This window comes from Panthera tigris, chromosome A3 (genome assembly GCF_018350195.1).
Source record: "Panthera tigris isolate Pti1 chromosome A3, P.tigris_Pti1_mat1.1, whole genome shotgun sequence".
In the NCBI taxonomy this organism is placed as follows: Eukaryota; Metazoa; Chordata; class Mammalia; order Carnivora; family Felidae; genus Panthera; species Panthera tigris.
Genome location: NC_056662.1, coordinates 53504082 through 53527031, shown reverse-complemented (window position 1 = coordinate 53527031; position 22950 = coordinate 53504082).

Genomic DNA, 22950 nt, shown 5'->3' with positions numbered 1-22950 from the left:
AGAAATGTAAAACATCACGAGGGTTCGACTAAAACTGACTGGGCAAAATGCGTTGCACTCAATCAAAAGCGTGGGCCGAAAAAGCTTACTCAGTATTTCCCCAGTTACGTTAATGGTTTCTGACACTTGGAATTCTGCAGAACTGCACGAAGGGGTAATGTGTCACACGGATTTAACAGCAACAACAACGACTCTGTTTCACAAATGTGAAATATTATAGTGTGGCTAAAAGTAACTTTTAAAACAAGAGAGACATGATAGAGGCCATTGGCTGGTGGGGGAAGGAAGTAATGCAGAAAAATCTACCCCTAATCAGCTGAGAGGCCTTGAGCCAGTCACTGTCTTGTTTTCTCCTTTGTCTAACACATGTAATAGTGCCTACCTTCAAGTTTGTTGTAAGAAGTAGAGATTACGTGTTGAAAGTGTCTCCCCTAGTGCCTGGAATCTGATACTTGATAGTAGTAATTCATAAACAATAGTGTTAAATACTTTGGTGAAGTAAAGGAATAATTTTTATACACTTCTTGTGGTGTATTTGTATTTTATACACTTCCATTTCTTTGCATTCTTGCTGCAAAAGTTGATGTTGACTACCTTAAAGAAGTCTTAATGAGAAGTTAAATAAGAGTAGCCATGGGGGCTCCTGGGTGGCTCAGGTGGTTAAGCCTCCGACTCTTGATTTCAGCTCCAGTCACGATCTCACTGTTCAGGGGAAGGAGGTTGCTTCCACTGCTTTGGGCTCTGTGCTGACAGCATGAAGCTTGCTTGGGATTCTCTCTCTCCTTTCTTTGCCCCTCCACTGCTCTCTGTCTCTCTCTCTCTCTCTCTCAAAATAAATAAACTTAAAAAAAAAAAAAAAAAAGAGTGGCTCAATAACAATTAACTTGATGCTTGTAGAAAAATTACCACCTGAAGGCAAATATGCAAATCATTGTTGTAAAATTTTAAGTGGATTGTATTTATTATTTATGATTGGGGGTAGTAAATGAAATGATGCTAAACTAACTTAATCTGTTGCTTCCTGAAGAAATCAGAAAGCCAGTTGATGTACATAAAACTATCAATTGATTATTTCTGTTAAAGTGTAATGATAAATAACATATTTTGACATCTTTTAGTTTCATTGCCTAGAAGGTACGCCAAATAGGAACAAATGATTTAACTTTTGTGTTAGTCTACTGACTTGTAAGAAATTCCAGGGCTCATCTGACACTTTAATATCCCTTTCCTCAAACAAAACAAAACCCAACAAAGAGCCAGAATAAACTTACTCCTGCAAATAAGAAAATTCCTGCATCAGAAGCCTGCTTGCTAGTATCCACTTACTTATAAAAACTTCTATTTCTTTTTCTGTTTTTAAACTCCGGGCTCCTCCCCTGAGCTTTTTTTCACATCCACTCTTGACCGATGGTGGGCTGTGTTTCACAGGAAACATTCCTTCTGTTTTCAGAAACTTGTTATTGGTAAGCAGTCAAATCAGGAGGCTAGGTGAATCTCTCAGCTGAGAAGTATTTGAGCTTGGGTAGGAACTGAAGAGTCAATATTTCCTAACTGTACCATTGCTGAATCTGGGGGTTTGTTTCCACTTAAAGTACTGTTCATAGAAAATATTTCTCTCCTATTTATTTTGCCATTCTGCTGTTACAGTAAACCCAGGGATTCTTTTACAGATGAGGAAACTGAGGCTGGCAAGTTTTTTTTTTTTTTTTTTTTTTTTTCCACTTCTCCAAGCATGACATCTTCTGGTTCTGATTTACTTGTGATTGCTATCCTATAAATGCATTTAGTACCCCAGGGAGGGGAATCACCTATAGATGTGTTCATACTTCATCAGCGAAATAATTCGGTATGTGGTCGGTGTAAAAAATGAATTTCAGATACTCATTTGTTTGGATCCCATATACAATGCAAAGATCAGGAAGAAACATTTGTTTTCCAGCCAACCTATAGATATTTAAAAATAAGATTAATTAATTTACTCTTTAGAAATGTTAGTAAGGAAACAGACCAGTATTAAGAAGAAATAGCCTTGAGTGTGTGGATGTGTGTAGAAGCTGGAATCCTGGCCATACAGGAGTTCCCTGCCCCCATTCCTTCAATATTTGCAGGTGGAGAAAAAAAATCTTTGCTAGCATAAGAAAGATAGCTTTTCAGCATGTGATATGGAGGACAGGACAAAGAAATGCAATTGGTTGCCCTTAGGCTTGCCCCGTCCACAGTTTGCACCCCTTCTAGCCTGCCCTTGGACCCCAGGCAAGGTCACTAAGCTGGCCTCGAGGTGGGGTCAGAAGGTCACAACCTGACCTCCCATAGTCCATCCCTACCTTTCATACAGAGCAAGATGAGAACAGGTCAGGTGTGAATGTTTTCTTTTCCTAAACTTTTCCTTCCTATCTGAAGGACTGGATGGAAAGCCAGGAGCTCTGGGCTTTGCTTCTGACCTTGTCACGCTTAGTGAATTTGTTTGAATTTTCTGTACCTCAATGACCTCACCAACACTACAGATTAACCCACTTCACAGTTATCTACAAGAATCTGACCTCACGTCGCAAGCTTAGAAACATTCGCCAGGGTACACAGTTTATGTAAAGGCTTTCCTGTGAATTGTTTTCCTGGATTTTCCACAACTCTGAATGAGGAAGTGAAGGTATGCGGGGGCAGAGTGAGGTGGCCCCATCACTTCTTAATTGTGTGGTAATAAGAATAACTAGTCACTAAAATTTTAGGGCCTGTGTTCTAAGTCCTTTATAAGCATGAACTCACTCAATCCTTACAGTAAGGGTTTTAAAACCCCTTTTCCATCTTTAACCTTTTCTTTTGAAATAACCTCAGACTTAGAGAAAAAATGGGGTAAGTAATACCTCCCCCCACCATTCCCCACATATTGACACTTTGCTGTGTTTGCTTTCCCATTCCTTTACCTTCTCTTCATGTCCCTGCCCTCCCCCCCAGCAGCCGAAGCCTGCATTGCATACATCATGCCTCTTTTACCCCTAAACACTTCGCTTTAGTTTTCTGAAAACAGGAACATTTTCTTACATAACCAAGGTACAACTATCATACTTAGGAAAATAAAATTGGTTATACTGTTGTCTAATCTCTGACTGTATGCACATGTCAATTGTCCACTAATGTCCTTTATATCAGGTGAAGGGGTTCAGGACAGCCCCACCCCCCCAAGAATGTACCCCTTTGGCATGTGGATTATTTGGAGCTCAAGATAATTGAGACCCGGTGGGCTCAAGAGAAACTTTTGCCCCTCCCTTAAGTATCCAGAAGAATCTAAATTGGAGGATCTTACCAGAATAAGGGTTATTAACAAAGATACATTTTATCTGAGTGACCCATCTGTATGGCAGGGCAAACATCTAATTACCAAACATCTGCTGTCTTATCACTTGTGAAGTGCCTTTATTTCCCCTGAACCCCCAGCCCCCTGCCTCCTTCTGCTTGGTTCTGGATGACATAGATCCATCATTTTACCCCCCTGTCTTTGGAATTTCTGTGTGTATGTGATTCCCCATACATACACCTATTACATTTTATTTTCTCCTGTTAATCTGTCTCTCCTTGATTTGATTCTTAGTCCAGCTAGAAGGACCTTGAAGGGGACAGGAAATTCTTACTCCCTGTGAAGGGGGTGAGGCACTCTTGCTCCCTGACACAGGTCATTAAGGAATAATAATAATAATAATAATAATGCCCAGAATCCTATCCAGGATCATCTGTTATATACTTGGTGTCTTTTTGGTTTCTTTAATCTGGAACATTTTCTTACAGTTTCTTTAACCTCAACACTTTTGCAGAGTTCAGACTATTTATATCATTAGATGCCCTCAATTTAGGCTTGTCTGCTGTTTCCTCACGATTAAATTCAGATTAGATTCAGGTTATGCTTTTTTCCTTTTTGGCCGGGAATACCAAAGTGTTATGTATCACTCAGAGCATCATTTCAAAGTCAGGCTTTCTGTGCCTTTGTTCCAATAGCAGTGGGCTTAACTTCTGTTCTTGGCGAAGGTGGTGCCTGCCACCTTGCTCCACAGTGAAGTTACTATTCCTTCCTTTATAATTAAAAAGTAACTTGTGTGGAAATAATTTGAGGACATGTGCATATTCTGTTCCCTTCAAATTTGTATTCGCTAGCTTTAATCTCCACTCATGACTCCTACAAGCAATGGTGGCACCTTTTTCCTTTACACTTAGTTGTTGGCATGTTGCCACAGAAAGAGCTTTCCCTTTCCCCCATTTATTGATTTTATAGCAGGATTTTGATGCGAGCATTTTTTGTTGCCCTCTTTCTAAAGATGATGAAATGAAGGGTCACAGAGAGGGGACGCAGATTGTCCTGGATCACACATCTATTAACTGTCACTTGGGCAAGGTAGTGCCTCTGATTTCTTTCAGTTTATTTATTTAATTGAAACCAATTGTTAATGTTTATTTATTTTTGAGGGGGGGGTGTGTGAGCAGGGGAGGGACAGAGAGAGAGAGAATCTGAAACAGGGTCCAGGCTCTGAGCTGTCAGCACCACACAGCCTGATGCGGAGCTCGAACCCGTGAACTCTGAGATCATGACCTGAGCCGAAGTCAGACACTTAACCGACTGAGCCACCCAGGCATCCCAGTTTATTTATTTTTGTGAGAGACAGAGTGGGGCAGGGGAAGAGAGAGAGGGAGAGAGGGAATCCCAAGCAGGCTCTACGCTGTCAGCACAGAGCCCAATGCCAGGCTTGGACTCACAAAACTGTGAGATCATGACCTGAGCCAATGCTTAATGCCACCCAGGTGTCCCTTGTTTCCTCATCTATAAAATTAAAACAATAATCCATGTTTTGAGGCTGTTTGGAGAATTAAATGAGATAGTGACTCCGAAGTGTCTACCCCTATTGAACATATAGTAATGGTCATTAAGATGATGGGAATATGCCCATTTTGTAGAAGAGGAAATCTGGTTATAGAGGGTAAGAGAAGTGTGTAAGACTTGTTACCAAGGGACATTGTGACCTTGAAATCTTTCCTTCAGCAACTATTTTTTGAGTGCTAACTGTCTACCAGGTTCGGTTCTAGGAGCTGTGGCTGTAGAAGTCAACGACACAACATGCACTTGCTCTCGCTGCCTCTTTTTCCCAGGTGAGACTAAATATACAAACTGACAACAGCCAGATCGTATGTGATGATGAAACTCTGACTCACAATCCGCAGCAACCAAACCAGGAAGCCAGACCTTTGTGTGATCCACCGCAAACAGTCAGGGCTTAATAACTGCCGGCTTCTCCAATTTTTGTCCCCACTTTCAATTTAAGACCATGTGTACCAAGGCAAATATGCTCCTCTAACCAATCACATGGGATGCCCCATGTCTAGTTACTCCATGGTTATAGATTATGTCCCCCCAAGATTCATGTGTTGAAGCCCTAACACCCTGTACCTCAGAATATGACTGTTTGGAGACAGGGCCTTTCAAGAGGTGATTGATTAAAATAAAGTCATTAAGCTGGCTCCTAATCCAGTCTGACTGGGGTCCCTATGAGAAAGAGAGGGTAGGATACCCAGAGAGACATGAGGGTTCCCTCTCACGGAGGAAAGACCATATGACACAGCCAGAAGCTGGCCATCTGAAGGCCAGGAAGAGAGGCCTCAAGGGACGCACCCCTGCCACTCCTCAATCTGGGATTTCCCGCCCTCAGAACTGGGAGAAAATGGATTTCTGTTGTTTAAACCACCCCCTCTGTGGTATCTTGTTCTGGTGGCCCTAGCAGGACCACATACCACCTACAGCTTCCTCTGGCTGGCAGTGTCACTCAGGGCACCCCTGAAGCCACCTCTTTTTTTTTCCATTTGAAAGCTTTCCCCCTCCTCAGCCTGCCTTTGAGTCCTTGCCAAATGCCTATGATGGTGGCTGACTCCCTCCCTTGAGCCAGCTCCCAGCAAATAGCCTTTGTCGGTTCTCATTTGGTTGGGCTTCATTTATTTCTACACAGGAAGGGGGAAGACCCATCAGCGCGTTGCCTGAAAAATACCTAATCCCACACCCAATCCTTGGCAGGCTACGGAGGCCGACCAAGGCTAGTCAAGAAACTTCCTTTCTAAACACAGTGATTCAGGAACAAACAGCCCATATGTGCTGATTCTTTGATTACCTGTTCAAAGGCCTCTCTTCTAACAAACTAGCAATATAATTAATTAAAACCCTACCTCAACTACTGGGTAATTTTCCCATTGATTGGCCTTGCAATTTGTTATACATCCCTCACAAAACACTAATCATTTTAAGGTGAAGCAGCCTATCCCGGCATATAATTACAACAGAGGTGAAAACACCGTTCCATTTCAGTGTCTAAATCCTACAGCAATTTACGCTTTTCTCAGTCAATACTAGAAATGGTACAAAATAGCTTTAGCTATAGAAACTAATGGATAATAATGGCACTAATTTAAGAGCCACCAGAAGCATGAATGCAAAGTAGAAACTTTGCACCAAAGTTTTCTTTAAAAAAAAAAAAAAAGAAAGAAAACCTACCAACCTGTTAGTTTTTCAAAAGAAGTGCTAAGTCGTCTTGATATTTCTCTTGTTCAGTTCAAATTATTCTCCCCAACGTGTTTCTTATCTAACACAGTTTAAAATCAATTCTTGCATGACTGAGGTTGATTGTAAGGTATATATTAAATACTACAATTTTTATTTATTTATTTATTTATTTATTTATTTATTTTTAAAGTTTATTTATTTATTATTTTTCTGGGAGAGAAAGAGACTGCATGAGTGGGGCAGGGGCAGAGAGAGGGGGCGGAGAGAGAATCCCAAGCAGGTTCCACATTGTCAGCAAAGAGCCCAATGCAGGGCTTAAACTCACGAAATCTGTGAGATCGTGACCTGAGCCAAAACCAAGAGTCAGACGCTTAACCTACTGAACCATGCAGGCGCCCCTAAATAGCACGCTTTTAGACAGCTATACTTCTCTCAATTCAAAAATCAACAAAAGTGAAAAAGAATCACCAAAGCAAACCGCATCCTATTACAGGCAGGAAATAATTTGTAGATTTTTGACTGACTTGGCTAAGGGGAACCAATTACCTCATGGCATGTAAAAATATTAGAAGGACACAATCAAAGTCCGTTGCCCTATTTGTTCAGCTGGATCTTATGGTGCAAGTATTGATGAGACACAGTGAATAATTGATTCTTCTGAAAATGTTAGCACTTTTAAAATCTTACCTCTTTTTCTGTTTCTTTCTCCCTTCCTTCCTTCCTCCTTCCCTCCATCCCTCCCTTCCTCCCTTCCTTTCTTCCTAGTTTACATGGATTCTGGAAGATGCTGTTATCTATGGAATCATTGAGATATGGTAAAAGAAAAATACACATATTCATGATTTTACTCTTTTTTTTTTTTTTTGAGAATAACTTAACACTCTTGAAGGACACCTGGGTGGCTTAGTTGGTTAAGGGCCTGACTCTTGGTTTTGTCTCAGTCATGATGTCACAGTCATGGGTTCGAGCGCATCGGGCTCTGCGCTGACAGTGTGGAGCCTGCTTGAGATTCTCTGTCTCCCTTTCTCTCTTCCTCCCCCTTGCTTGCACATGCCCTTTCTCTGTCTTTCAAAATAAATAAATAAAATAAACTTAAAAAAAAAAAAAAAAGAACGCTTTTGAAGGAAGAGTCCAAGATGGGTTGCATTCCACAGGCATCTTCCTGAACGAGAGAGCAGCCCCCTCTATGTGTGGCCAGGGTTTGGGGGCCTCAAGACCGTCTCCAAAAGAGCTCTTGAAGTCAAAAACTATTTTCCTAATAATACTGGATATTATTTTCCTTTTTCATTCTCATTCTGTCATGAGTGTGCACTGGTTTTCTAGATGCAGGGTGACATGTGACATGTGATATTGCAGCAGATTGATGGCAGAAGCAGCTGTGAATTCACCTGTATTTTCAATCAGACATTAAAGCAGTTTGCAAAAGTGTCGAGCAATGTGGTTCTTCTTGGTAGATTTTGTTTTGCTTTGTTTTGAAAACTAGTTACTTTGTCACAAAAACGTGATTTATGTTAACATACAATAGCTTTATATTATTGTTACTTTTTTAACTTTCAAAAAAATTCCATTATAAACACACAGTGTTATATTAGTTTCAGGTGTACAATGTAGCGATTCAACACTTCCAGACAACACCCCATACTCATCATCACAAGTGCACTCCTTCATCCCCATCACCTATTTCTCCCATTCCCCCACCCACCTCCCCTCTGGTAACCATCAGTTTGTTTTCCATAGTTAAGAGTCTGGTGTTGTTGTTGTTGTTGTTGTTGTTGTTGTTGTTATTGTTTGTCTCTTTGTGTGTTTTGGTTCTTAAATTCCACATACAAGTGAAATCACATGGTACTTGTCTTTCTTTGATTGACTTATTTTGCTTAGCATTATACTCTCTACACCCATTCATGTTGTTGCAAATGGCAAGATTTCATCCTTTTTATGGCGGAGTAATATTCCACTATGTACATATACCAGATGGTATCCATTCCTCTATCAATGGATCCTTGAGCTGCTTCGATAATTTGGCTATTGTAAATAATGCTGCAATAAACATAGGCGTGCATATACTTTCTCACATCAGTATTTTCATATTCTTTGGGTGAATACCTGGCAGTACAATTGCTAGATGGTAGGGTAGTTCTACATTTAGCTTTTTGAGAAACGTCCTTACCGTTTTCCACAGTGGTTGTACCAGTTTGCATTCCATTCAACAGTGCACGAGCGTTCCTTTTCATCCACACCCTCGCCAGCACTTGTTATTTCTTGTGTTTTATCAGTTATTGTTATTTTTACATTAATTAAATATTAAAAATATTTTGGCTTAATTTTGGTAAATATGCAATAAAGTTCGAGAACCACTAATCTACAGCATTAGAGCACATTTGATCATGAAAATGTCCTGAAATGTGGTGAGGTCCTGGATTAGTGGACTCGGCTTGTCCCCCAGGGCTTGTGTGAACTGGTTCTCCTGCCGCTTCCCTCTTCCTAGCACAGCACTTCTTTGGCTCCCTCCACTTAGGGGTCTTCTGGTCACTGGGCCTTTGCTTGCTCACTTCCTAACCTTTACATCTCAGTTTCAATCTAAATTTTTCCTGAAAAAAAAAAAAAAATGACGCCAGACCATGTTAAGTACTTTTGAGATATAACTTCATGCGGCATCTGGGTCGCTCAGCCAGCTAAACGTTGGACTTTGGCTCAGGTCATGATCTCACGGTTTGTGAGTTCAAGCCCCAAGCCCTACATTGACTTGCTGCTATCAGCATAGGCCTTGCTTGGGATACTCTGTCTCCTTCTCTCTCTGCCCCTCCCCTGCTCACGTGTGTGCACACACTCTCTCTCCCTCTCAAAAATAAAGAAACATTAAAAAAGTAAAATGCAATCCATGGCACATGGTACTTTTCTTCTGTTGCGTGTAACAAAACTATATTCACGTTCAAAATACTTGTCAAGTAATATTTTTTGAGTGTCTTCTATATGCTGGGGCCTGTTCTAGGGGCTGAGAAACATGAGTGAAAAACATAAAAATAATCCCAGGCCTTGTGGAGCTAATGTTCTGGTGCAGGGTGGGTAGGAGACAGACAATAAGCAAATAAACAGATAAATTATATAGTATGCCAGATGATAATAAGAGCTCTAGAGATTAATAAAACAGGGAAGGAATATAGAGGGTCCTATCAGTGGGAGAGTTGCTATTTTTGAAAGGTTGATCAGGGAAAGCCTCACAGAGAAGGCGAAGGAGCAAACCTACCTGGAGAGGGCCCCAGAACAGTAGAAGAGGGAACAGCAAATAGCAATGATAATGGATGCTATTTATTCGTTAAATATTATAAGGAGGTATATATTTTTAAAGCACAAGTATCTAATTTCTGTGGCATCCCATTTCCCTGTTTGAATCAATAAAAACAAGGATGACATCTCTTGCATTCAGTGCTCTGCGAATGTCTGCTAGGTGCAATCAACAGGGCTAGCTGCGTCCAACTCTCTTCCGTCCACCGTTCAGCCCCGCCCTAAGGCACGGATTCACCCTTGGTCCTGAAACCGGCTCTTCCTGGAATCTCTGTGGGTCCTTCTCTCCACCCGTGTCATTTAACATTGACAGAGAAATAAACCAGTGAGGGATACCAGCAGAAGTACTAAAGATTACTGGCATCTGGAGTAAAACTGAACTTTAATTCATCCTTCTCATCTAACACCGGTGAAGAGAATTCTAAACTCGAGTCTGGAGATAGCTTGGTTAATGGCATTACCGTCCACCCAGGAAGCTGAAAGTGAAACAACACCTCTCCCTCTCTATCCTTAATAACTAGTTAGCTTCTTGAGCTCCTGTATTTGCTTTGCCTTTTAAAATGTTCCTTTCCTTTTCCATTGCTTTGGGTCAGATTCTTAGCATCTTGTGCTGAAATTAGCTTACAGTCTGGTCTTTCCACCTCCAGTTCTCCCTGATTCAATCCATCCTTCATAGCCACCATATTGTGTGTGTATATATATATATATGTATATATATATATAATTTCATATAAATATACATATTATATATGTATTACATATTACATATACATATGTATATTTTATTACATATAAATATATCTACTCATTTATATTTATAATTTTATATATTATATAAAATCATATATGATATATTTATTCATTCATTTATATCATATACATTTTTATAACTATAATTTTAGATTTACTTATATGTATAATATATTTTTTTCAGATATATTAAGTATAATACATATCTGAATTCATCTATCTCTATGATAGCTATGTCTACATATCATTGAAACATATCTACATACAGATTTGCCAGTCTGCCCTTCCTCCTTTAAAATCTTCTTTGGCTCTCTAATGTTTTGAGAATAAAAGCACTTTTAAAGTGATGTTCAGAGTCTTTCTCTGCTAGTTCAAACCTCATCTTCTGGCCTCATTTTCTACCACTTTTCTCATAAATATGCAATTTTTCTCCATATTGGAAAAATAACCAAATTGGTTATTCCTGAAAAGAATATTCAATTTCAGTGTGTCTTTCTTTTTTCTTTAATTAGATCCATGGTTCTCAAAATGTGTGCAGAGGGGTTGTTGGTGCCAGAGCAAACTAAGCGAGATGCTGCAGAAATATTTTAGATTTTCAAGGGAAACACAGTGGTACCTGATACCTGTAGGATAATGCAGTTCAGGCAATCTCAATGCTAGCTTGTGCTACATTGTTACTGGTGATATCTCATCTCTTTGAAGTTGTGTTTCCAGCAGTGGTTGTGATTGAATGAAGTATCATGTACAAGCTAAAGTGGAACCAGAAATGAAAGCAGCAGTGTTCGATCTGATTTCATGTGTGAGAAGTTATGCAGTGCCCAACTGAAACACACATTATTGAATAACTTTGGATATTTAAGAAGGAAGAGAAAACATGTTGTTTCTTCAATTTATATGAATTGTTTTCCAAATAGCTACAGTGGATTTGGGTTGTTTGTAGTAGTTATGTTCCAGAATGTTCCCACAAACAGTGAATTCGCAAATACTGAATCATTGCTCTGAGAGGAAATACAGGGTTGGTTCCTGGGAGGTCCTGACCACAACATTTTCATCAACTGATCAATTTATAAGCGTGTTTATTAGTGGTTTTGTTTAAAGGTATCTTATGTAGTATATATTGTTGCGTCTTTAACATTCATTGAACTCACAGCTCCTGGCAATAACGCATTGCTGGAGGAAGTTTATCTAACACACGTATTTTCTCTGTAGGGCACCTCAGACTCTTCCTGCCCTTAGGAACTTCAGTGCTATACTTGGGGTGTTTTAAACGGCAATGTCACCAGCGAAAAAGCACAGAAATGTCAGAAATATGGCACTTAATAAACACTTAAGGACCTTGTTTACAGTAGGAGAGCTGAAACAAGAAGGCAGAGCATCATCTTGTTTGACCTCAACTGGAAACATGTTCTCAAAATCTGACTCAAGATTTTCAGTGCTCCGTGTATGTCTGCAAATGACCATGGAAGTGCCGTGAGTATTGATTTGGGGATCAGTGATATATGGAGCAAGTAGGTGAATTTGCAAATATATAGACGCCATGAATAGTGAGGATCAGCTGTGTGAAGATGTCAGACTGCATATACTTTTAAAGTTGTTCGTCCTAATTAATTAATACATGAATCAAAACTATTAGACATTCCTTCTGGCCTAGAGGCATCTTGAAAAATTTCTGAGACACTGAGGGCACTGTAAACTACCAAAGTTTGAGAACCTTTGGTTTCTATTTTTCTTTTCTCCTCCCCAAGTCGTTGACATTTGGTCTTCTTTCTTAAACCAACTTGGTGCTCCGCCCGCCCCCCCTTTAAAATTTTTTTTTTTAAGAAACTGAAAGAGAAAGAGAGAGAGAAGGGGGGTGGGGGGAGAGAAAGTGCGTTCAGGGGAGATGAGCAGAAGGAGAGAAAGAGAGACTCTCAAGCAGGTTCTGGTGCAGGGCTTGATCCCATGACCCTGGGATCATGACCTGAGCTGAAAATCAAGAGTCTGATGCTCCACCCACTGAGCCACCCAGGTGCCCCTGGTGCTTCCTTCTTCTTCTTCTTTTTTTTTTTTTTTTTAATTTTTTAAAATGTTTATTTATTTTTGACGGAGAGAGAGAGGGAGACACAGAATCCGAAGCAGGCTCCAGGCTCTGAGCTGTCAGCACAGAGCCTGAGGCAGGGCTCAAACTCATGAACAATGAGATCATGACCTGAGCCGAAGTCGGACGCTCAACCAACTTAGCCACCCAGGCGCCCCCCACTGGTGCTTCCTTCTTATCTGGCCCCTTCTCCCTCTCTTCAGTTAACATCAGCCAATTTCTCTTTGGCGCTGATGTCACAAGTGGTAAGTGGTACCATGGTACCACTTATCACAATACAAAGGATGCATCTCTGTCATGAGATTGGAAACTCTGAAATCTGGAAAAGTATTTCTTTCTTTGCCCGCTTCCCCCTGCCCCCCTCAGGCTACAATGTCCTGGTTCTGCCACCAGTAACAAAAAGAATTTCAGCAGATCTAGTTCCCTGTTGCTGGACACTGTGAATTGTCTCACGGTCTTTCTTATTTTATTTTCAGTTTCCCTAGATTTGAAGGAACGGAGAGAGGAAGGAATAGGATCTGACTGGTGCTCAAAAATCAGTCTTTTCTGTGTTTCAGCCCTCGCTGAGCACTATCTACCTCTCAAGCAGCCAGTGCCAAAGTTGCACCACGGAAGCACCCTTACTTATCTTACAGACTTCATCCTCCTTCCCAGATGGTGCCATTGTCATGGGAACAGCAAGCATATTGGCCTCTCTGTCACCTTGGGATAGGAAATTTCTCTGTACTGTCTGAAAAGAGGTTCATCCAAAGATATTGTTAAGAGAATGAAAGGTAAATTCACAAAATGGGAGAAGACACTTGCAACACTTATAAATTAGCAAGAGATAGATAGGCACCCTGTAGAAAATAAATAAGAGAACTGAACAGGTGCTTCATAAAACAGGATATATAAATGGCCAATGAATCTCAAAACGTGTTCAGCTTTCTCAGTAATCAGAGAAATGCAGATTAAATCTTTAATTATTCTCTACAACAGAAAAACTAAAATTAATAAAAGACTGACAATACCAATAAGAAAAAAAAATTTGTAGCAGGGTCATTTCTATTCTTCCAATCTGGAAGCATCCCAAAGTCCTTCAACCATAAAACATACATAAATTATGGTATATTCATCATGAAGTATTGTACAATAATGGAATTGAACAAACTGTAGCTACGTGCGACGACGTGGCTGAGTTCCACAAACACACCGGCTTGAGTGAAACGGTTCAGAAACAAAAGGACATATGGTTTTTGAGAGTTGCTCTACCATGTTACATTCCCACCAGCAATATATGAGTGATTCAGTTTCTCTATATCCTTTCCAGCATTCGCTATTGTCACCATTTTCTAATGTTTAATTTCAGTTGCTCTAATAAATACTTATAATTCGTTACCCTAATAATATGTGTGTAGGGATATCACACCTTGGTCTTAATTTGCATTTTTCTAGTGGCTAACAATACTGAACATCTTTTTGTGTGCTTATTCGCCACCCATATTTTCCTTCATGTCTTCAGCCATTTTCTACCCAGATTGTTTGTGTTTTCAGTGTTGATTTTTGAGAGTTTTTGCATAGTGTAGATGAGTCCTTCGTCATGCGTGTGATTTGCAAATATTACCTTTTCTTTCCATTACCTTAACAGGGTCCTTTGCAGAGCAAAAATTTGAAGTTTTGATTTATTTAAATTTATTATTTTTCTCTTTTGTGGATCATATTTTTAGGGCCACATATTGGAACTCTTTATTGAGCCCTAGGTCCTGAAGATTCCTGCCTACATTTCTTCTAAAAGTTTAATAATCTTATGTTTTACATTTAAATCTGTTTTGATTTTTGTATAAAGTATGAGGCAGGTCTAGGTTTATGTTTTTGTCTGTATATACCCAATCACTCCAGCACCATTTGTTGAAAAGACTACCCCCTTCCTCTATCAATTTGTTTTCCCATCTCTGTCAAATACTAGTTGGTCCTCATTATAGGGCTATTTCTGGGCTGTCAAAGCTGAACCATTGACCTATGTATCCAAATCAACTCCAGTACCACTTGATTTTGCTTACTGTATTATGTAATAAGTCTTGAACTTGGGCTGAGTGATTCCTCCAAGTTCATTCTTCATTTTCAGAATTATTTTAGTTAATCTCATTACTTTACCCTTCCACATAAATTTTAGAATAATCTTGCTTACATCGTAAAAATTCTTTCTGAAATTTTGATAGGAATTTTGTTAAATCTGCGCATCAGTTTGGGAGGAATTGACTTCTCTAATATGTTGAGACTTCCATGACTATATGACTCTGGTATGTCTCTCCATTTATTTTTATCTTCTTTTGATTTCTTTAATAAACATTTTGTAGTTTTCAGTACAAGTTTTGTTAGATTTATTCCTCAGAAAATTATTTTTTAAATATCAGTTTCCATGTGTTCATTGCTAGTATATAGAAACATAACAGATTTTTGGATGTCGATCTTATCTATGCTAATGTATATATTCAGGGCTATAAATCTCATTCTTGCCACTGCATTAGCTGCATGTCATAAATTTTGGTATGCTGAGGATTCATTTTCATTCAGTTCCACACATTTTTTATTTCTCTTGAGACTTTCTCTTTGACTAATGGATTATTTAGAAAGGTTCTGTTTAGTTTTTATGTTTTGATGATATCTCTTTTATCTTTCCATTATTGGCTTCTGGTTTGATCCCATTGCAGTCAGAGAACCTGGTCTTTATGATTTTTATTCTTGTAAGTTTGTTGCGGTTGGTTTTATTCCAGGATGTGGTCTAGGTTGGTATATGTTCCTTGGGTATTTGAAAATATTGTTTTCTGCTATTGCTAGGTAAATTGTTCTTAAGTATCAATCAGGTTCTGTTTGTTGATGAAGTAGTCAGGTTCTTCAGTGTCCTTGCTGACTTTCTCTTTAGCTGTTCTATTAATTCAAGAGAAAGGAGTATTGAAGTTTCCAACTGTGTGGATTTCTCTGTTTCTTCTTTCAGTTATGCACACACACATTTTGTAGCTCTGGTTTTGTTGTTGTTGTTGTTGTTTGTTTGTTGTTTTTTGTTTTTGTTTTTGTTTTTTTTGGTTCACACACATTTAGGATTGTTGTATCTACTTGATGGATTGACCTTGTTATTATTTTGTGTATTCCTCTGTGTCTCTGATAGATTACTTTGCTCTGAAAGCTACCTTATCTGATATTAATATAGCCATCCTTCCTTTCTTTTGATGAATATTTGCATGGTATATGCTATTTCATCTTTTTACTTTCAAATTATGTATGTCATTATACTTGAAGTGAATTTCTTAAAGAAAACATATTCTTGGGTCATGTTTTAATCCACTCTGATAGTCTCTTTTAAAAGTCCTTTATATTTAATGTAATTATTATACACTAAAATGTTTTATATTTTGTTTTCTGGTTATCTCTGTTTTTCACTTCTGGTTCTCTTTTCCTACTTTCTGTGAACTAACAACATTTTTTTTTTAGAATTCTATTCTCTTTTGTGTATAGAGTTTTTGAGTGTATCTCATTTATAACTTTTTTAGTGGTTGCTTTGGATATTATATTACAGGTACATACTTATCAAATTCTACTGGTATTCGTATTTCATTAGTTTAAGTGAAGTGTAGAAACCGTCCTTCCCTTTGCATCCATATATTTCCCCCATTTATAATTGTCTAAATATTTCCTCTACATCCATTGCAAACCACACTAGACAGTGTCACAATTTTTACTTCCACTACTGAACATAGTTTAGAAAGCTCAAGAGAAGAGAGAAATTCTTTTGTAATTACACACGTTTGCTTTTACCAGTTTCTTCTGTGTCCTGATGTTCAAGATAATAATTTCCTTTCCATTTGAAGAACTTCTGTTAGCCTTCTCTATTTTATTTATTTATTTATTTATTTATTTATTTATTTTTTTTTTTAACGTTTATTTATTTTTGAGACAGAGAGAGACAGAGCATGAACGGGGGAGGGGCAGAGAGAGAGGGAGACACAGAATCGGAAGCAGGCTCCAGGCTCTGAGCCATCAGCCCAGAGCCCAACGCGGGGCTCAAACTCACGGACCCCGAGATCGTGACCTGAGCTGAAGTCGGACGCTTAACCGAATGAGCCACCCAGACGCCCCTAGCCTTCTCTATTTTAAGGAAAATATGTTGGTGACAAACTTTCTTAACCTTCCTTTATCTGAGAATGTCTGGATTTCCCTTTCATCCCTGAAAAGTAGTTTCCCTAGATATAGAATTATAGGTTGTCAGTTCTTTTTTTTTTAAGCATTTGAAAACTGTTGTGCTATGTCCTTTTGACCTTCATGGTTTCTGATCAGAAATTCTGTCATTGGAAAAAAAAATTTCTGTCATTTGAATTGTTTTTCCTCTGTTGGTATGTGTTATTTCTTTCTGACTGCTTTTAAGGTTTGTTTGTTTTTTTCTCTGTTTTTAGTTTTCAAAAGTTTGCCTATGTATCTTAGCATGGATTTCTTTGGTTTTATTCTGTTTGGAGATTGCTCACCTCTTGATTTGTAGGTTATGCTTTTGTCAGGTTTAGCAAGTTTTCAGTCATTATTTCTTCGAATATTTTTTCATTCCCATCCCCTTTCTGATCTCCTTCTGGGATTTTAATGACATAAATGTTTGATCTTTTGTTATAATCCCACGTGGCTCTGGGACTCTGTTCAATTTTTATTTTTTTAATTTTTTGCTCTATTTTTTCTCTGTGTTGCAGATTTGATCATCTTTATCGTTCTGTCTTGAGGTTCACTTATTTTTTCTTCTTTCCTCTCCACTTTACTATCGATCCCATCACTGAACTTTTCATTTTGTCTATTGTTGTTTTTAGCTCTAAATTCTTTCTTTGGTTCTTCTTATATCTTCCATATATTTGCCAAGATTTTCTATGTCTTCGATGTGTTTCAAGTTTCTGTATTTGATCACTGAAGTATTTTTATGATGGCTGCTTTAAATCCTTGTCAGATAATTCCAAGATCTGTGTCATCTTGGTGTTGATGTCTGTTGATTATATTCTCTCATTTAGTTTAAGATATCCCTAATGTTGTATATGACAAATGATTTTATTTTTCAGACCCAGATATTTGGATATTATAAGAGTCAAGATCTTGTTTAAAGCTTGTGTTTGGGAAGGGCCTCTCTGACACTACTCCAGTAGGGGAAAGGGGGTGCGGTTTTGTTACTCCTGAGTGGCCATAAAAGTCTCAGTTCTCCACTTGACCTCTCTGGGGACAGGTGGGACTCCTTTGTATTGCTGCATGGGTAGGGTGGGGGTTTAGTTGCCCCCTAGGCCTCTGATGATACCACCTTGGCACCCTGGCATACTTTCTTTTCTTCACATATTTAAAATGATAGATCTAAAAGTATTTCTCCATCAACAATCAAATCATAAGCCAACAAGGAAACTACGTATTTAGATCTGGTAACTGTTCTGGCTGGTTCCTTTTGAGAGGATAAGATAGCACTCCTGGCAGGAAAGGCCTTTGTGAATGCAAAGCCAGCAGTCATTTAGGCAGAGGAAATTTCTGGTTACGGCTAACCCTGCCAATTGTTTTAGTTTGGTTTCCCCAGAAGCAAACCTTGAGGGAAGTAAGAGTTTGTTTGAAGGTGCTCCCAGGAAACAGCAAAGGAGGGGGAGCTGGGAAGGAAGGAGTGTAAGTGGAGGCAGCCAAGAAAGAGTGCCTTGTGAAGCAAATAACCAGTGTGGGCACTGAGAGCTCAATCCTGCTGTGGTACTGTGGGCACGGGCATAATACACACAGCTCAGGGTATGATGGGGCTGGGGTTTTATACATTAGTTCCTGTCTGTTTCTGCTCAAGGGCTGCCTGGAATGTGGGGGTGGGTGCAAAGGGGTGTTCATTTTTTGATGCTGGCTAAGAGGATAACAGCTGTCACAGAAAGTCCCCAGCGCAGAGCTTAAATGATCAGCTGGAAGTCAGCCTGGTAAACTACTGTGACAAGGCCTGATGGAGAATGGAAGAGCACCAACAGTATTAGCAACACTAACCGAGTAGTTAACTAGAAGCTGCCTGCAATGCTTTACTAGCATATTTTGGTACCTGGATGAAAAAATAATGTGGTCATTAGCTGGATCCGTCCCTCCATGATTGTTTCTTTATAGGTTGCAGGAACACTATTCACTGGGGGAGCTTATCTGCCCTGTGTCTTGCTTTACCATATTCACTGTCTTTTTTTTAAGATTATTTATTTTAAGAAAGAGAGAGAGATCAGGGAGGGGGCAGAGAGAGAGGAGAGAGAGAATCCCAAACAGGCTCCGCCCTGTCAACGCAAGCCCCATGCAGGGCTCGAACTCTTGAAGCATGAAATTATGACTTGAGTGGAAATCAAGAGTTGGTCGCTTAACTGACCCAGCCACCCAGGCGCCCCCTCCCATCTTCACTGTCTTTTTAAAGAACTTTCCCTATTCCAGCCTTCTTCAAAGCCATCCTCAGTGTTCACCAACAACCCCGAGTCTCCTCTCTCTAAGGTGGTTTTGGGCAAATCAAGGATGAGAGGCTAAAAACTGAGTGTGCTACCATTGCAGGTGGAGCTACATTCTAACAGGGGAATGAGTGAACTTCTTGCGGGCAGGTTCGGGCCTCTGAGCCTCTAAGAGAGGCTGTCTGCTGTAAAGTGGGAAGGGAATGCCAGCCTCGCTCTTCTCAGGCTTTGATAACATACAATAGCAACTGCAAATGGGTGGCCACCTACCGCTCTTCTGGATCCAGTCCACCTCTGGTTTCAGCTTAAGGACAGAGCCCGCCCCTCTAAACGTTCCATCGGGCAAGTGAGCCCCGTGAACCAGTAAATTAATAGTAGGCCCAGTGTTGTAATGCAGATGCCTGGGAGGAAGACGTCTGTCATTTCCTGAGCCACTCAATGCTTTGGGGGAAAGTAATTTAGTATTTTGGTTCTTCACCTGTCAAGGGATTAGAAATAATATCGAACTGTCTCACTGAGGCAGATTGTAAGAATTGATTGCATGAATCAATTGAATGTACAGTTGTTTCATTTTCCCTGTAACCACATAGGATGCTTTCCTTGCTGGGACCCTAAGACACTATAAGAAGGAAGTGTTGCTTCTGTGCCTTGGTTGCATCAAGCCTCAGAAAAATGTAAAAATGTGAAGACACCAATTTACATGTATGGAGACCATGTCTCTTATTTCCTAAAGGCTAAATAGGAATATTATCCATTCTTTATGTTTTGTCTAGGCTCAGAATGGAAGAATATGGAATCAAACAATGAAAACCCTTTTAAATGCCTTAAATGTACCTGTAAAATACTCACATGGTTAGAAATATCCCACCCGCTGTAAGAAATGTGAAATTTAGTGAAGATAAAGATTCCCTCTGAATGATCTTTCTCTGCCATCTCCAGTGGCAGCCAAAAATGACATTGCTTTTGACTTAAGAAATAGGACTCAAAACCAGTCTGTGGAATCAGTCCAGGACTTTCCCCAAATCTGGCTTCGGTTGAAAGACAATCTTTTTGGATAAACCCCAAACCCCCCCAATTAATATTCTTTTAATGTCAGACCAAGAATTAACACGAACAAGAAATTGGTTTTAGGTATACACCTCATATAGCCAAAGTTTTGAATGATTGGATGATTCAGCAAACTATTCTTTTATTTAGTGTTTGTATTAGTTTCTTAGGGTAATAGATGAAGATAAGCATGGTGGGTTACAACAAAAGAAATGTATTCTTTCATGGTTTTGTAGGCTGGAAGTCAAGAATCAAGGTTTGGGTAGGGTTGTCTTCCCCCTGAAGGCTCTAGGGGAGAATCTTTCCTCACCTCTTTGGGCTTCTGGTGGCTCCAGGCCATTCATGATTTGTGGCTCCATCACACCAATCTCTGCTTCTGTCTTTACATGGCCTGATCCCCTGTATGTCTCCTCTATCACACTGGTAATTGGATTTAAATTTCACCCAGAGAAGCCAGGATGACCTTATCTGGAGATCCTTAACTTAGTTACATCTGCAGAGACCTTTCTCCTAAATAAAGTCATATTTTATTTTATTAGGGGCCACTATTTAATCCATTATAGTATTTCTTTTTAAAATTTTTTTACTTATTTATTTTTTGAAAGTAAACTCTATGCTCAATGTGGGACTTGAACTCAGGACCCCGAGATCAATAGTCACATGTTCTACTGACTGAGCCAGACAGGTGCCCTAGTATCTTTTTTTTTTAAATATGCTTTTCATGGGATTAAAATTGTAGTAAAATTATGGCTGTCTCAGAAAAGCAAATTCCTTTTCATTCTTTATTCATATTTTCTCTCTCTAGCATTTTAGCTCTTTGAGAAGACAAAATTACTTAAAGGTTTACAAATCCACTTAAAGTTTTAAAAATCCCTCTAAAGGTCTCCAAATGCCTGCCATTCTCTGTTAGTTCAAGAAGGATTCTCTACAAGGTGATAGGGCTTCATGAATTGAACCATTTCTGGGGTGCCTGGGTGGCTCAGTTGGCTAAGTGTCCGACTCTTGGTTTCAGCTCAGGTCATCATCTCATGGTTCGTGAGTTCGAGCCCCCAGCAGGGCTCTGCTCTGACAGCTCCAAGCCTGTTTTGGATTCTCTCTCTCCCTCTCTCTCTGCCTCTCCCAGCTAGTGCTCTCTCTCTCTCTCTCACATAGATAAACAGTAAAGAAAAAGAAGAATTGAACCATTTCACTTTCAGTCATCTCCTTTATCTCAAAAGTTAGAAACCAGTGAGGAGGAAGGACTCTGATTAGCAAGGCCAAGGTCATGTGTGCTGCCCTCTCTCAACCTCTGCATGGGGGTATGGAGTGAGCAAGAATGCTGAGCAGGGGAAAGCATGGCGTTCCCACAATTTCTGAAAATAGTTCTCAGTGAGGTATTCTAGTGGAAAGGGGGTACTTCCAGAGAAAGAGAGAAAATTTCCATAGCTGATCCAAAACCTAACTTTCAAAATTGATCTTCTCCCCATTTCCATGTGTTTCCTTGGTGTGTCTAGACAGCCTGACAAGTAATTCCTTTTTTTATGACCATAGACATCTCAGGCCACCCGTGGTTGCTACCACGTCATGCTCAAATGGACTAATGCTGATGATATGCACACAAACAAACTTGTGATGATCAGGCCTCCCGTGTGGCTTGCCTACTGGGAGAGAATTCAACAGCAGGCCTGAAATCATTTTCTGGCCTGCTTGACTGTAAATGTAAGAGCTGGCCTTCTGGTTGCATACTTTCATGACTTGTGAGCTTTCCCAGGGAGAACGAACAACCCCAGTTCTTGTCAGATTTCAGGAGTCATGCACGTCTCTCCTTCCATTTACAATTCTTGAGGATCAATTTAATTTGAGTCCTTCCTGGTTCTATCAAAGAAGGCTAAGAGTTTAGGGTCAGACTTTATAGACACAGCTGCTCCGGGTCAACTCCTATACCTGGTAACACTGACGGTAGGGGGATAACTTTCTGTGGGGTGGGAAAGTATCTTAAAAGGTGTCTATTTTACCCAATATCCCTCTTTCCTATGCTTCTAAACGTTTCTTTTTCAAAAGAAGTATATGAAAATACTGTTTTAATAACCTAAAAAGAGAAATGGGCCTGAAATATTTCTTAAAAAGGATTATTAAAAAAATTCAGTGGCTCATGATACCTTTTACTCTGAAATATTTGTGCAATGAATAGGTTATGATTGTTAATATAACATTTTATTACAATCCTATATTCATGTAAATGCTTCTTCAGCTTCAAAGCAAATTGTTTGAGGGCAGGATTGTGCCTTAATAATCTCTTTTAGTTTCTGCACACAGAAAGCTCAACTAAGTTTGCTAAGTTTGTTATTCTAGGTAAGTGCTGCCCAACAGAACTCTCCGTGAAGATGGAAATACCCTTTATCTATGCTGCCTGCTACAGTAGATACCAAACATTGTTGGCTGCTGAATATTTGGACAATGGTTGCTGTGATTACAGAACCAAGCTTTTTATTTTATTTATTCTTAATTAATGTGAATATAAATTGAAATGGCCACATATAAACAAGGAGGAAACCAAGTATTACCTGTAATTGCAGCTACTGTATCAGATGTGATCTCCTTGCTTGAGCAAATTAACGCATCGCCTGGTACCTGGTATGCAGCTATTGACCATGCTGATGCTTTTTTCTCCATACCTGTCCTTGGAGACCACCAGAAGTGTTTGCTTTCACCTGGAGTCTAGAGCAAGAGAAGGCTCTGCAATCGGTTGAGGCTAACTTCCAGTTACTCTGCCCCTTGGGCCATCTGATCCAGCTGATCCACTGGTGCTGGATGTGTCAGTGGCAGAAAAGGGTACATTTGGAGTCTTTGGC